At 33.6% G+C, this 17,059-nt stretch overlaps 1 long non-coding RNA gene across 1 annotated transcript; it reads right to left on the minus strand.

Moving 5' to 3' along the window:
• Window positions 1-9,544: 9,544 nt before the first annotated feature.
• On the minus strand, window positions 9,545-14,286 carry LOC131611555 (uncharacterized). Its single transcript, XR_009286988.1, has 4 exons — window positions 14,043-14,286; window positions 11,692-13,948; window positions 10,939-11,043; window positions 9,545-9,714 (listed from the first exon to the last, which is right to left on the minus strand). It is a non-coding gene; the product is annotated as an uncharacterized LOC131611555 (long non-coding RNA).
• Between the last annotated feature and the right edge of the window lie 2,773 nt (window positions 14,287-17,059).

The following is a 17,059-nucleotide window of genomic DNA, read 5'->3' on the forward strand; positions in this document are numbered from 1 at the left end:
CCAAATTCATAATATAAAAGCTCATGTCTGACTTAGGAATATAAATAAATTGTATTTTTTTTAGAACCAGAATTTTTGCTAGAAATTAGCTACGACTTTAGCTACGGATTAGCTACGAAATTTTATGGGCCAAGTATAATGTTGACCTTAGGCACTTGACATGCCACGTCAGCATATTTGACAGCTGGCACTGCCACGTGTTAGTGCCACGTCAGCTCTGTTAACGGATGTTAGCAGGAGGGACCAAAAGTGTGGATGAAAAATTTTAGAGGGATCATTCTTTGAAGGAAATTTTTAGAGGGACTAAAAACAAAATCTCATATATTTAGAGGGACCAAAAACTTATTTAACCCTAAAAAGTATTTGTTTGTTTTTTGTGTATAATTAATTTAGTCAAAAATATTTAATATGTTTATGTTTCCAAAAATTATTCAAACATATAATAATTTTCTAGTGGAAATGTATAAATGCTAGCGTTTAGCTTGGTTGGATAGATTGTTGTTATATACATTGCATTGATGTTATATAAGAAAATATAATAATTTTTTAGAGTAAATAAAAAAAATTATTATTGAAAACTTTAAATAAAATAGTCAAACGCCTTTTAGTCCAAATTTTCATTATTTCTTTATTAGCTGAAATAATAAAATATTGTTAGAATTTTGCATTGTATATTCAAAGTACATTTTATGAATCCACTCAAAACAACTTTAAATGACATACTAGTTTCATTTTTATAAATAACTTTATATCTTATCATTTGTTTTTTAAACTATAAAAAATTATTATTAGTTATTAAAAAGTATTTATTTTAATTAAATAAATATTTATATTTGATAGTAAAAAACATATTTAATTTTTAAAAAAAAGTTTATCATGTTTGAAAAAGAAGAAACAATAAATACTAATAAAATGGCATGATAAAAATTTTACAATTGTTTCAGATTTGGACTCGTGGTTCAAAATTTACAATGAATAATTAAATAAAAGACATTTAATAGGATAGAGAAATAGATAAGTAATTTGTCTTTATCACTTTTGGAATATCTCTTCAACATTTTTATGTGAACTTTTTCTGTTACAGGAAATAATTAACTAAAAAAATACATTTAATAACTTTCAATGAAAACTACTCATTTTATCTATTCTTTCTTTTTCTAATTCCAATTTTTTAAAATTTTAATCTAATATCTAAGTAATAAAAGAACAGGCTCCTTAATTGACATAACAATCCATCTTTGATAATGTTTAATTAAAAAAAAAATTAATTTAATTTTAAGAGTAATTTGAACTAATTGTGTTTTGCTTAATTTATAGAAGTTTGACATTTAATTTTATTAACGTGTCAATTTGAGAATCCATTTCACATTAATTGGAAATTTTCAAATTGTGAGCAAATCAACGGTCACAAAATCCTTTGTCTCTCTCACCGCTGCAATAACTCGTTTAGATCTGGCCATCGTCATTGCCGAATCTATTTCCACCACCACACAAACCTCCAGTATCACAACTCATCAAACACAATCATAAACTCAACAAGTAAAAAAATGTGTGATAACACAAACACAACCATTTCAAACGATAATTTCATATATATATATATATATATATATATATATATATATATATATATATATATATATATATTATGAATTATAAATATTTACCAAGTAGAGTTTATTTCCCCTCTGCATCAAACAGCTCCGCCAAAAGGTGTCACTCTCGTGATTCCACTCTCTGAACTCTCTCAGGTACATAAATTTTGCTCATGAAATGCATAAATTTGGGATTTATAGTTCGTTTCATTAATCACTTTTGGGGTTAGATAAATTAATTTAGCAGTTGAGGTTAATCTTCATGTTACGTTCTGAGTTTAATTAGATTTGTTGTTGTTGATTTTTTTTATAAAGACATGGAACAACACTATTGTTTTGAGCAAAACACTTTTCAACAACAGATTAAGATGTGGTTCAAATCTTGAGTCAGATGGCCGACGATAATTGTTAAAAAGGGAAAAGTGTTGCCTTTGTTAGAAGTTGGGAAAAGACGTGTTTGATGTGTTGCATCAAGATTCGAAGTCGTTGTCATTGTCTCAATGACCTATGATGTATCCAAACCTTTCATGACCTTAGAAGCATAATTGGCCTTTGACTTGTGAAAAGAAGTTGTTGATGATGTCATAAGGAACCATCTCCCCAAGGAATCACTCACAAATGTTGAATCATGAAGAAGTTATGATATTTAAACTTAAGCTTGAAAAGTTGACTTTTTAGGTCAAACCACTTTGAACAATCTTGCAACTTTGGACTTTTCTTGCATATCAAGGCACATTAATGATCATATGAATTTCAAATGATTGGTTCTTGATTTTCCTTTGATGAAACTTGGCAAAAGCATGAGGAAACTTGATGATAAAGGCATGGAAATAAACACACGAACCTAGCTATCAAAATACTTTGAGAAACAAGCAACCAAAATTTGATCTATCTTTGATCAAATGATGTTTGAATGATGCTTGAAGAGAGTGTGACCTAAGATTATAGGTCAAGCTTTGATAAGTAGACCCTTTAGAATCAATGGTTGACCAACTCTTGACTTGAGCAACTCAAAACCCTAATTGAGAAAACCTCACTTGATCTTGGTTATTCAAACCCAAACTTGCAACACAAAGCAATAGGAACAAGGCGGATTTTTTGGATTTTGATTATGGTTAGTGAAATATAAAACATATAAACACAAAGGTAAAAGATACACAAAGAGGTGCTTGATAATTTCCACAAAGACAACCCCAAATATGACAAGGTTATGAGACAACCAAGTTTGTGATCTTGATGTAATGCAAAGATGCAAATGAGATGGGATCTTAGGGATAAAAATTAGGGTATGAAACCGTTTAAAAACGAGTTATGTTTCATATATGGGCTAATTACCTTAGTATGGTAATCGATTACCTAAATTATTTAACTGGTTATATGTCGCTACTAACTTGTAAGTTTTCTATTTTCTTGGGAGATGATAACTAATTACGTTTTGTCTCTAACTGTTTACAAATCTGTTCCAACTTCAAATTTCAAATGAATTTCATACTTTTACTAACCCTAACACATTGCAATCACATTCTAACACATTTTAAAGAGTAGCAAACACTTATAATAGAACATGCATTAGTTTATGCTCAAATGTTTATGGTCATCAAGCAACTGGAACATAAAACCAACAAACAAGCAAACATTCATAATTATAACCTCATTCTCATCATGCATTCAACCTAAAGGTTCTAATCCTCAATTAAAGCCTAAGAGAAACCCACCTTTTTAAATTGAAACCTAAATTAGAGATATGTAAGGATGATGATGACTTGATTATCCATTTCAATGCAAACAATCATTCTCAATGGTTAAGATTTTTCACACATGCAAGGGATTACTTCAATTATGATTTAAGCAACTCTCTTCTTCCTCTTCTCTCACATCACTCACCCCTCTCTTTGTATGTCTTTCTCTCTCTCTCTCTCCCTCCCTCTCCTAGTTCTCTCTTAAAGTTCTAGTTTCACAAGTGAGGAGGAATGAGGGGGAAATGAGGTTTTCCTCTTAAGTTTTGGATTATATATTTTACCATGTAAATGACTTATTTACCCTTGCATTTAACGTCAAATTCCTAATCATGCCCTAGCCATTAAGGAACCTTGATTAGCATTAAAATAATTCTCAAAATTTTATCTAACTTCCATTATTTTACTAAGCATAATTAGTGGAATGAAGAGATATCACCCTCTCCCCTTAATTACAATTTCATCCTCGAAATTTAAAGCATTACCTAAAAAGGTGAGGATAATTTACTCGCATCCTCAATCCTATCTCACAAGTTAAATTAATACTAGAAAAAATATTCAATCAACTACCTACCTATCAATAAAATATACTACCAAACTCCCTAAATTAACCTTAATGCAAAAATTAATTACTCTTACAAAAGCCCTTTTTTGTAATTTGCTAAATCAAAAATTTATTTCCACCAATCAAATATCTGAATGATAGAAAAACACTTAGAAATGGGGGGTTTGAATAAGTGTGACTTTTATTTTTATCCTGGTTCGTTGTTAACGAAACTACTCCAGTCCACCCCCTTAGAGTGATTTACCTCAACTGAGGATTTAATCCACTAATCAATCTGATTACAATGGTTTTCCACTTAGATAACCTCTAAGTCTTCTAGAGTATACATATCACAACTTGATCACTCTAGGAAATCACCACTTAGATAACCTCTAAGTCTTCTAGAGTCCACTGATCACTCTAGGAACCTTTTACAATCAATGTAAAATAAAGTTTGCAAGAGTTTGAATTGCTTCTTATAAAGCTATAATCACAACAGTGATATTTATCTTAAGTTCTAAGCTTAACAGTCACTAAATATTACAAGAGTTTGTGAGGTTGAAGATGAAGTTCGTGAGCTTTGAATTTGACAGCGTTTCAGTATTTTTCACAATAGTTGGTTTTTGCTTCTGATCAGAACTTCCATATTTATAGGCGTTTGAGAATATGACCGTTGGGTTGCATTTAATACATTGCATGAATAGTACAACGCTGCATTTAATGTTTCACACTTTTGTCAACTACCTCGAGCCATGCTTTTGTTGCTTTTACTGACTTTGCCTTTTGTAGCTTCTAACGTTCCTTTTGTCAGTCAGAGATTAGACTTAATAGCCTGTCATCTTGTACTTGCTTCTAAACTCAGATTTGTGAATACAAAGTTTGAATATCAGAGTCAATCAGCTTGGTGCAGAGCATCTTCTTGTCTTCTGACCTTGAAGTGCTTGAGCGTGATACCGTTCATAACATTAGTGCTTCTGCTTCTGACTTCATGTTCTTATGATGCTTCATGGTCCATGTTCTGATTCTGCTTGACCATCTTCTGATGTCTTGCCAGAGCATGTTCTGATGTAGCCATCCAAAACCTTCTGAGTCAGTGCTTCTGAGCGCTGAAATGTGCATACTCTTTATGTATTTCCTGAATTGGAAAATGTAAAGGATTAGAGTACCATATTGTCTTATACAAAATTCATATATAATGTTATCATCAAAACAAGAATATTGATCAGAACAAATCTTGTTCTAACAATCTCCCCCTTTTTGATGATGACAAAAACATATATAATTGATATGAATTTGTAACCATAATATCAGATGACAAAAGACAACTACACAGATATAGCATAAGCATATAATTAGAGTGTGTGAATATGTCTCCCCCTGAGATTAACACTCTCCCCCTGAAATAAATACTAGAAGAATTTATAAATAAAAGACTTCCCTGAGTATTTTTCAATTTCAGTAGAGACTTTCACTTTTCCTAGAACTTCAGAATATTCAGAGCTTCTGCTTCTTGCTTCCATAGGACAGCTTCAGAGCTTTTAATTTCTTCTTTGTAATCAATTGAATCATCGCATGCTTGATTGTATCAGAACATTCTTGAATGTATCAGAGCATCTTTACATCCTGAAATGTATCAGAGCATACTAAACAAAAATATCAGAGCATGAATGTATCAGAACATTCTTGAGAAAGAATATGTATCAGAACATTCTAAGAGGAATATATCAGAGCATTCTAAAAAGAATAATGTATCATATTATTCTAAGAAGAATATCAGAACATTCTTCATGCTTCTGATCTTGAAGCTTCACAGCACTAAGCTTGCATCAATTCTCCAAGAGCATGCTTCTTTATAGAATTGCTTTTCCCCATGTATTTGCTTCTCATGTTGAGCTTTTTTAGAATATCTTCAATCCTGCAAAAAATCTCAAAGACATAGAACTTGCAAATAATGTTAGGAAATGTTGAGACTTAATCCCAGCAACTGATATTCTATTAACTTAATTGCAGAGATGTAGGGCTCTAATGCTTATCTAGGATGATTTTCTATTAACTTAATTGCAGAGATGGATTAGGTTGATAATCACTTAGTGTCAGTGCTTAATGCGTCTGAGTGGTCGTGTTTGTCTGAGAGATCGACATTTACGGGAAGCTCGGATTTCTCATGTGTTGTTTAGGTGTCTGAGAGATCGTCACTTAGATAATGTTGTGGGTTGTGTTGTTGACATGTGGTAATATTGATAGGTTACAAGTTGAGTATATTTGGTCAATAAGTTTAAGTTTGTGAAGAGTAGATTATATGCAATAATTGATAGTTTCTTCTATTTGAAGAATGAATTTATTTTGTGTTCATAAGTTAAATTTCCGTATTTACAGTCTAAACCCATTATAACCCAAACTCATAACTATGGAAACTGTTGAACGACAGTTCAATGCACTAGTCCCTGTGGAGACGATAAGTCCCGGATAAATACTTCCAAAACTTTTGTTGCTTGCCGCTTTACCGCTTCAACAAAATGGCGCCGTTGCCGGGTGAAAACGCGAAAATGTATCGTTTATTTGGCTTGATTTACATATATTATTTCCCTATTTTATCTTAATTATGTTGCTTTATGTCGGTATTATGCTGGTATTTTCATTGTTTTAGGTTTTATGTTCGTTTTGAGGACTATTTGTGAAAAGGAGAAGAAATGGAGCTAAATCCACTACTATTTATGCTTAAAAGATGAAAAAGGGGTGCTGAAGTAAGAAAGGGGTGCAAAGAAGACCCAATTGTGAAAAGATGCAAGCCCAATCCACGAAGATAGAGGGAGATGCCCATCTCCAAATGGAGACCCCCGTATCCAAACTGAGACCCCCGTCTCCAAAGTTGAGATGCCCATCTCCAAGGTTGGAGACCCCCGTCTCCAAAGGCCCAAAGCCCACAAATGACCACGTCACAAATGGAGACGCCCGTCTCCAACCCTCCCTAAAAAAGCTCCACTTGAGACGCACGTCTCAAGTCTGTTTGCCTAGTCTTCCTGAAGAAGTGGAGACGTGCGTCTCCCAAGTCTGCGTCAGAATGTGCTATATTCACGGAACGAAACTGCCTACGCTCAGCTATAAAAGGAGACTGATACTTCAGTTTCCAGTGTCCGAGTTTTTCAGCAAGGATCAACATTTTAGTTTTAAGCTTTCATATTATTTTTATTCCAGTATTTTATTTCCAGCATTATATTTCCAGCAAATATTTTCTATCCCGTTCATCTTTTCTCACAACAATTTCTCCACCGGAAATTGTTGTGAACCTTTTACTGGATCTAACCTTACGGTAGATCATAGTATTTTATTTCCTTGTTTTTATAATTATTTGATCGAAGAATTTATCGAAGAACAATCCAACCGATTTGTGGTGGAGGTTCGAGTACTTGAAGATCTAAAGGTTTATTCCAGATTAATTTCATTCAGGTTTATTATTTATCGCCTTTATTTATATTTATTGCATGATATATTATATGCCAATTAATATGCCTAATACTATGAACCGAATTTATTTATGCATGTTTAACCATATTACTATGTCTGGCTGATTTATTTAGATGTCGGTATGTAAAGTAAGTTAACCATGGGATCCGAAATAAATTGGCTTAATTATGTTTTATTAAATATCACTTGTTTTTGGTTTGTATGTCTAATTTAATTAGTAAGTCTTAAAACCAATAGAGCGAAAGTTTGAGGGGTTAAGACGGTCAAAGGTTAAAATCAATAGAGCGAAAGTTTGAGATCTTTAACTGGATAGTAGACATAGGACATTAGTTTTAAGGATTGCGAAAGCGTATTAGAACTAATTAGAACTTATTTATTTTCAAAAAGTGTTTTTATACCCGCGCGGGATGGCGAAAGCGTACGTTAGGGATATTAGCATGTTTCGAGTCAACAGAGCGAGAGTTTGAGATTAGGAGATTTAAGTAGATAATGACTTCATAAAATAAGCATTTTATTAATTACGTTGTTTTCAAAAAGCGTTTCTAAATCTGGTGGGATGGCGAAAGCGTACATTAAGAGTTAGGATCGTAGTCTGAATCAATAGAGCGAGAGTTTGAGAGGAGGACTTTTAATCAATAGAATTAATAAAGATCTTTAATTGAATTAACACCATAGCCAATGGACCTTCGGATCACCTAGGTTAGATGAAATACATACTGATATCCGTTTGTTATTATATTTTTACCTAGATTTAATATTTTAGTTTCCCCATTTATAAAAAACCCAAATATCATTAGCCTTAGCTTTACATAGTAACTTTAGATAACGGTAGGTCGATTTATAGTCCCTGTGGATTCGATATCTTTTAAAACTACACGACACGACTGTGCACTTGCAGTTATCCCGACTAATAGACACGCAAAGTCGCGATCAAGTTTTTGGCGCCGTTGCCGGGGACTATTCAAGTCGATATCGTAACTCGCTGTTACACCGTAGAGACTAAGGCATTTTTTTTCTTTTTTTTTAATTTACTACTATGTATCACCCAAACTTTTTCTACAACTCCCAGCAACAGTATTTCGACGGATACCAAGAATCCCATAAATCCGACCTCGAAATACTGTTGGAAAATTTCAATGCGTCACAAACTCATTCTCACCCGAATTACCTCTCCAACTATCAATCCCAACATTTTGAGGAGTCGCAAGAATTTTATTCCAACCAAACCTATCCTCAACCGAATTTCCTCTACGATCAGCATAATCAATATTTTGAGGAGTCGCCAGAATCCCATAAATCCGACCTCGAAATAATAATGGAACATTTTAATGAAACATCTATGATGACAAGGCACTTTGTGGAAACACAAAATGCGACGCTAACCTACTTCGAGGAACCACAAGAATCCTATAACTCTAACCTTGAAGCATTAATAGAGGATTCCAATGCAACGCCAACTTATCATCAACCAAATTTCCTCTACGATCACTACGCCCAACATTTTGAGGAGTCGCAAGATTATCATAAATCCAACCTCGAAACCTTAATGGAGGAATTCATTGAAGCACAAACTCTCTCTAGGCTAGAATCGCTGATGACACTACGCCAAAAAAGCTATTTAATAGCGTTTTTTTTTGTTTTTGATAGCACTTAAAAGCGCTATTAACCGCGCCGCTATTGTAAATGTATTTTTTTTAATAGCACTTTTAAAGTGCTATTAAAGTATCAGTTTTTAATAGCGTTTTTCCTTAAGCGCTATCAAAGTGGGCATTTTGCGTGTTTTTCAATTTGATTTTGATAGCACTTTCAAATTAAGCGATATTATAGGGCACATGTTTGATAGCACTTTTAAACAAAGCGCTAATATATTCCACATGTTTGATAGCACTTTTAAACAAAGCGCTAATATATGACACTTGTTTGATAGCGCTTTTTCTTAAAAGTGTTATTACATGATGTTTCATTAATAGCACTCTCAACAAAACGCTATTGTAGTACACATTTTTTGTTTTGTACACAAAATCATTCTTTTGGTGTGCAAATAAAAAAAATATCAATTCAATACTAAATAACGCTTTAAGTTACTCATTGCATACATATTATGTATCCATCAATAAGAAATAACATTTTAAACCAAATTCACTTGTTTACAAATATCATAACATATATAGAGAGCATTTAGTGTAGTAAAAAAAAGAGGGCGTTTGCATAGCCAAATTTGTAGATGCATGCATTTCAACTACGAGTACTTCAATCCAAATCCAAAACAAACAATTATATTCTCTAAATAAAAGACCTAAAAAAACAAGAAAGGAAAACAAAACTACATCACTTCACGAACCAAAAGCGCCGAACCACAGATACTCCATTGAACCTATAACAAAATAAAATTAAAGAGCAAATAAAGAATCAATAGTCTCACTAATATTTATTAAAGTTCAAATAGTTTCAGAATTTAAAAAATGGAAATAAGGTAATTAATATTGTAGGATTTAATATCAAACCGAAAATTTATTTGAAGGATTACTCAATCAACAAACTCATTGAAGATAATCATGTAAGTAACCATCACTCATACATAGTTCAATATAAGGGAGATTGAATTTTTTTTACTGGTCTTAGTTATCATATTTAGAACACACAAATTACTTCCACTAGGATGACATTGGTAATATAAAATAGATATTCATATTTCTACTTTATTGTCCAAATTGGTAATGACCCTGCTAGTAATGTGCTAGAGACAAGGACATGTGATGATATATGGACTTTATGATTAATATATGTTAACAATGAGATATCTTGGATTCTTTCTGAACCATTTATTTATAGGTAAGATCACGGTTATGCTTTCGATTGTAACAATGATATTCTTTGATTCTTTTTTAACCATTTATTTATAGTATGATCACGGTTATGCATTCAAGTGCCTGTGTTTGGTTTCTACACTAAAAAGATACTAAAACTATTTTAAACTCATTGGTGATTATATATCACCAATAAAGGGACCAAATATACAAGTAAGAGAGAAACAACAAAGTAGAAAATTGAATTTCAGTCACTTTGGGATATTTTGAATTTTCCTACAACAAAAAGTGTCTTAAGGCCCAAAGCTCACTTTCGTGTTCAACATTATCATATTTAAAATCTAGTCCACATTATCAAATCAATATTTACAAGGCATGTGCATCCAAACAATTTCAAGTTGAAAGACAAACAAGTCACACAGACACCATATTCAATAAATTCCAAGGCACACTCTAAGAACCTGAACTTGAGCCAATCCTTAACTCCAACCAAATTTTAAATGCCTTCTTCAACAACTAATCTAACCAGACCTGCTAACCTTACTTACTAGAACCCATTAGCCTCACCTTAACCACTAAACACACATAACTTCTCTTCACTTAAACTACTAGACCTATTAATCTCACTAACCAGACCTGCTAAACCTCAAGTTAACCATCTAACAGTCTGCTAACAAAATCTCCAGCCTCTAACAGAAAACTAACCTCAAATAACAACTTAACCAACTCCAATTAACAAGTGATGTGCATATTTCAAGTAAAAAATAAAACAAGTAAAAGATTTAGCTTACACATGTATTTGAGACAAGGTTGTCCATAACACTCTTTTGCTGATCAAATTTGAGCTTTCGAAGAACTAACTTCAATGAACTGAGCTGACTTCAGCTAAATCTATCCTGCAAAATATTAAAAGCCTATAATGAGTTTTTCAATGAACTGACTTTAGCTAATCAAAACAAATCCAAAGTTTTAAGTATACAATATAGCCATTAACCCTTCATTTTTACAACAACAATATCACTGCCAAACCTTTCAAATTTCCACAAAACACAAATTCTATCACTCGCAACCATCAATTCCACAACAAATATAAAATAAAAATCAAAAGGTGGAAAGCAAAAGAAAAAGAAGAAGGAAATCGGAGCAGGGGACTGAAATTGCCGATACTGACGCAAACGAAACATGCTGCTAATACAACCGTAGGCACGAATCGAAGAAACCTCAGTTCAATGCAAACAAAATAATAAAAAGAAACTTGTTACTAATTCGATCACCGAGATAAGTAGCCATGCGACGGTGCAATATGAATGTTCCAATAGCTAACAAATTGTGCCAGAACTTTGGTGTCACAGATCAGAACGGAGAGTAAAATAATGTACTCTCCTAAGATCTTGTAATGACAAAGACATAAACTTAGTCATCCAGAAACATTGGGTGAAAGATTCGTTGTGTTTTTCTGACAAAATAATGTGAGTTAATAGAGTAAAAGAACATAGACCGGATCATATTAAGTAAAGGAAATTAAAACATATTTTTGTACTCACAAGAACATGTGGCTGATTTTTGGCATCAGGATATGCCTCGGGTGGTTTAGTCAATGTCTTTTTTATGATATATTTTTCCAATTCTATTTGTCCGTTCCGCATTTCTTCTTGAACTTGCATTACAAAACTAGCAATAAATTGTTGGCTGGAAGAATAACCCTCTGAATCATACTCCAATTGTATGAAAAGTTAAAAGGTAGGGAAAAATCAATTAGAACAAAATCTCCAATAAAATCAAATTCCCTTTCCTCTAATTAAAATTAATTAGACCAATAAAAATAAGTGATAGCCACTAATGATAAGCCTAATCAAATTTGGATATGTATCAAGGCACCTTGGAGACAAACGTACCTGTATCCAAGTGAGTAGGACTAACCTAAAATGGTTGAATTTCCCAAATCACACTGTATCCACCGCACCACGTCACACAAACAAACATCCATCATTTGTGTCGCATTATAACAAAGGGAGGCACAAAATAATGTCTACAGATAAGATGAGATGCCATTAGATAATAATCCAACACACACTATGAATGATTGTCATCAAGTAAAGAGAAAAATGGAGTTTCATTCAATATTATACTTCTATCATCCTGAAATCTTTTTATTACTATTTCCAAAATATAAACACATATATAAACATATGTGGTGATGATGATAGAACTGATAATAATATATATCATAACATATAATATATATCTATAAACTAATTCAATCCCTCTATGGTAATAAGAAACCCCTAGGGTGAAAAGGGATCAAATCAAAGAAAATGAAAATAAAAAAACTCATGTTCCATTCGTATAATATTGCATAAATTAAAAGGTTGTTTGAACCAAATTATCATCACCAATTTTGATCACATGATATTGCAGCTTGAAGTATTTTCATCACTGAAAAAGTTTGTGTAAGGATTTGGAGGAGGATAAGGGTATGGAGGGTACATGTAGTTCACAGCTGGTGGTGGCCTTGCATACATCATTGGTTGCTGAAGTCTTTCATTTCCAACCATTGCGCCACGTTAAAATTGGCAGCCCTTATAGCATTCATAAGCTGTGCATGATTCCCATTCATCATCATGTGAGGACCATTCCCCATAGCTAAAATAATCTCTCCATTTGAAGTTCAATTCAATGACTTTAGAATGCTAAAACAATTCAAGTTCAAAGAGACCAAAGCTAAAACAAATCAATTACAAAACTATAGCATGTTATATCTCAAGGTTAGTATTCTCAAAACGAGTATTAACATCACCCAAAAACAGTTCACCTTTCTTTGTTTCTGAGGATGTTATAGCCTGTACCACAAGATTAAAAGTGAGTATAGGATAAAAATTGCCAAACAGAGGTTTTATAATTTTATACCACAAACAAGTGGACAATAAACAGAGTTCAAACTCAAAATTTAGCGAGCATTTATCAATCTGTGTTCTATAAATGCAAAACTACAAATAATAAATGTCAATAAAGCATAACTAAACACAAACAAATATTCAATGAAAAGGACAGTGATGTAGTGATAGGGACATGAAGATCAATCACCAAACAAGAAAGGACAACAATGCAAATCACCATAGATAAAAATGAAATACTTGTATAATGTTTTTCCTTCTACTCACTCTAACTACTATTATAATATACAATCCTGATGGTAACAACGTATACACACAACCGTATACATTTTCATGAAAACAAACAATAAATCCGTAAAATCTATTTCAAAAATCTAAAAAATGGTTAAATCTTAAATCAAATATAATTTAAACTAGGTTATAAAATAAAACAACAAACAAACACTATAGTCTCTAAATGTATCTGAATTGCAAACATCTCTAGATTCTAACAGATTGAATCTTCATAAATAAAATCAGTCAAAGAAAAACACATATACCCAACATTCGCTCCACCTTCTGAATGCTTCTGCCGCCGTAAACCGAAAGAACAACAAACTGCTCACATCCTCCTTCAAACCATTACCCTCCATTCACCATCCCATTTCTGCAACCCACTCCCAGCAACAATATGCAGCACACCCCGCACAGTACGAACCACCATTTCACTCAGCGTAGTTTCATTTGCAGATTCTCTTGATAGAAAGAAACACTTACTAGACAAAATAAAAACAGAAACGGTGCAGAAAGCTAAAAAAAGTACCTGATTCTTGGTGAGACGTCTTCTAATAGCTCTTGTCTTCTTAGGACGCAACTCCAAAGGCAAGTATTTCTTCTTCTTATAAACCCTCAATGCCGACTTTTGCTTCTGTGAAATCACAGTCAAATTCATACACAATCAATGAAAACCCTAATTTTACAATTTACAACATAAAGCAATAATCTGAGAGAAGAAAGATTACCATATACAAATGAACAGAAAGATGACGGTGGTGAGCTGACGAAGGCTGAGTCCGGCGGAAAGTGAGTTTTCTTCGTTCTTTCAATTCGAGTGGAAATTAGAGGCGAAAAGTGCATCAATCGGAGGAAGAAGAGGATTGAGGTAGAAGAACACTGACTGAATCGATGAATCGGAGGAAGAAGAGGACTATCGATTCGGAAGAAGATGAGGACTATGCTAGGTTACTTTGTGGGTTCGTGAAAAGTTTGTCCGCGAAAACCAAAATTATCCCCCAAAAAGAATTTTTATTTTTATAATAAGTTTTATTTTTGTATTATATATTTTATAATTAAATACCACTTTCCTGCAAATGCTAATATAGGATAGTCTATTAATAGCACTTTTTATAAAGCGCTATATTAGTGAAGATTAGTGAAGAATATCAATAGCGTTTTTAAAAAAGTGCTAACATAGTGAAGAATATTAATAGCGTTTTTAAAAAAGTGCTAACATAGTGAAGAATATTAATAGCGTTTTTTAAAAAGTGCTAACATAGTGAAGAATATTAATAGCGCTTTAAATAAAGTGCTATCTTAGTGAAGTTTAATAATAGCGTTTTTTTACGAAGTGCTATCAAAATCACATTCACTATATCCTATAATAGCGTCCGACACTAAAGTGCTATTATATATGTGTTTGTTTCTTTTTTAATAGCACTTTATTTAAAAGTGCTATTATAATAGGTGATACAAAATATCAATTTTGGTGTAGTGTGACGAAGCACTTTGAGGAAACACAAAATGCAACGCTAGCTCCCTTTGAAGAACCTCAAGAATCCCATAATTTTAACTTCGAAACATCAATGGAGGATTCCGACGAGACGCTAACTCACTCTAGATTAGAAGCCATGATAGAGCACTTTGTAGAGACACAAACCGTCCAAAACCAGGAGTTTATCAAACAAAGTCTTCAGAACAATGAAACCCTTAGGCAACTGACCACTATGGTTGAGTCCCTCGCAACTCACAACATGGCATTAGAAACTCAAATCTCCCAACTTGAACAAAAGTCGCTAGGACACTTACTTGAGGAGTATATGGAAACAACCATTAGTGAAGAACAAATTGAAATTCCTGAGGAGAGTGATAATGAGATTGAGGAGAGTGATTATGAGATTAAGAAGAGTGATGATATGGTTGAGAAGAGTTCTAGTGAGAAAAGAGTGGAGATTGACAAAAATCCACCAACACAAACTGAAAGGGAGGTTGTAGAAGAGATAGAGAAGGAAGCACCTATTGTTATTCCTCTTCTCTATACCCAACTGATTCCTTTCCCGCAAAGTTTTATGGAAGCTAAGGTAGACTCCAAATCCATAATGTATGTGAAGATATTGGAAAATATCCACACTAATGCACCCTTATTTGAAGTCTTGCATAAAAAGAGAAATTTAGACGACCATGAAACTAAGGATATCATTAGTGATAAAAGGGTAAGGTTAATCTTTGAGGTGGTGGATAATATCACTAAGCCCGAACTTGAAAAGATGATACTTAGGATCGATCCAGAACCGCCACCACGATTTCAAAAGAATGAACCACCCCACAGAAGAAAGAAAAGAAAAGGTGAGGGATATGTGAGATGGCTTGATAAGTGGCCATGGAAAACGAGGTTTGCTAAAATTTCAACCGAGGAGTCATTCTCGAGAGAACCACCTTGAGTGCTTGCACTCTTAAGCCGTCGAGCTATCGACGTTAAACATAGCGCTGCGTGGGAGGCAACCCACGAGTTTTCAGTTTAATGTTTTTCTTTTATCATTTGAACTTGCAGATAATAAAGATATGGATCGCTTGTCGCGACTCGGCCATATCTAGGCGAAAAATCTATAGACGATCATCTCAAAGATGAATGGGTCTCCACACACATTCCTACGAGTGTTGCTGTTGGTGGTGACACCGTTGATGAGCATGATAAGAGAAGATATTTCCTCCGGACGCGGAGCAGATTTGGTTGTGATAGCCCGCCGGTTGCATCCATATAGGTTCGGTCTTTTCTTTTCCACCTTGGATCGAAACATTGAGGACAATGTTTGGTTTAAGTGTGGGGGAGAAGCTTTACCGCTTTCATTTATTGCTTTATTTATTGTATCCTAGTTATGTTGTCGAGTCTTTATACGTGATCTTCTGTTGCTATTGAATTTCCCCGAAATTTAAAATTTTATTCCACCAACAAAAATTATTTGGTTTTTGATACATGGCATGCACGATCTGAAAGTATTTAGGTCGTCACACTTTAGGCTTTGATAGAAAGACTTGGAGATGTTTTCAATAACATCGATACCGTCCTGACACCCTAAACCCCCTCATTATGTGATATCAATTTGGATGCCCATTATGTCGAGACCTTAGGCTCAAGTTTTCAAAGTAGCTCTTAAGTAGTTTATATTAGCAGTCGGCACCATCTTAAGCACAAACTACGTAGGGAGTCGATGAATATAAGTGAATGATCCTGTTTTTAATAAATAATTGATTTGATTGAAAAATAACCCTCTAAGTTAGGTGACCCTCACCCGGTCATTTAGCCCAACGGTTGTTACGCATATAAGGATTTAATAATTAGCACCCACTGTTGGTTGGCCTAGAGGTCACTGGTACTGGGCTTGGTAGGGTGGACTACGGTCCGATCCCCCGCAACCGCAGTTGGGAAATATGGGGCTTCGCCATTTAAAAAAACCAGAACCCCGTGCTAAAGAAAAAAAAATGATCATAGTCGCTAACCGATTTCCCCTACTATGTGAGTGTACGGATAACGGGCTTAATGTGATTGCGCTTGAATGAAAAGAGTGAAAGGAAAAACGAGAGATATAGGTTGAGTTATAATGGCATAATTCGAATTGGTTTGTATAAGGAGGGAGTTTTTGAACATTGTGTCGTCACAGTATCCTTGGTGTTGATATATACTACCAATCAATGTAGCATTTGCCTATCACAAATATGATTAGGAGTTGTGTCATGCCCTTGTTTCGAATCTTGCTTAATCATT

Source organism: Vicia villosa, linkage group LG6 (assembly GCF_029867415.1).
Source record: "Vicia villosa cultivar HV-30 ecotype Madison, WI linkage group LG6, Vvil1.0, whole genome shotgun sequence".
In the NCBI taxonomy this organism is placed as follows: domain Eukaryota; kingdom Viridiplantae; phylum Streptophyta; class Magnoliopsida; order Fabales; family Fabaceae; genus Vicia; species Vicia villosa.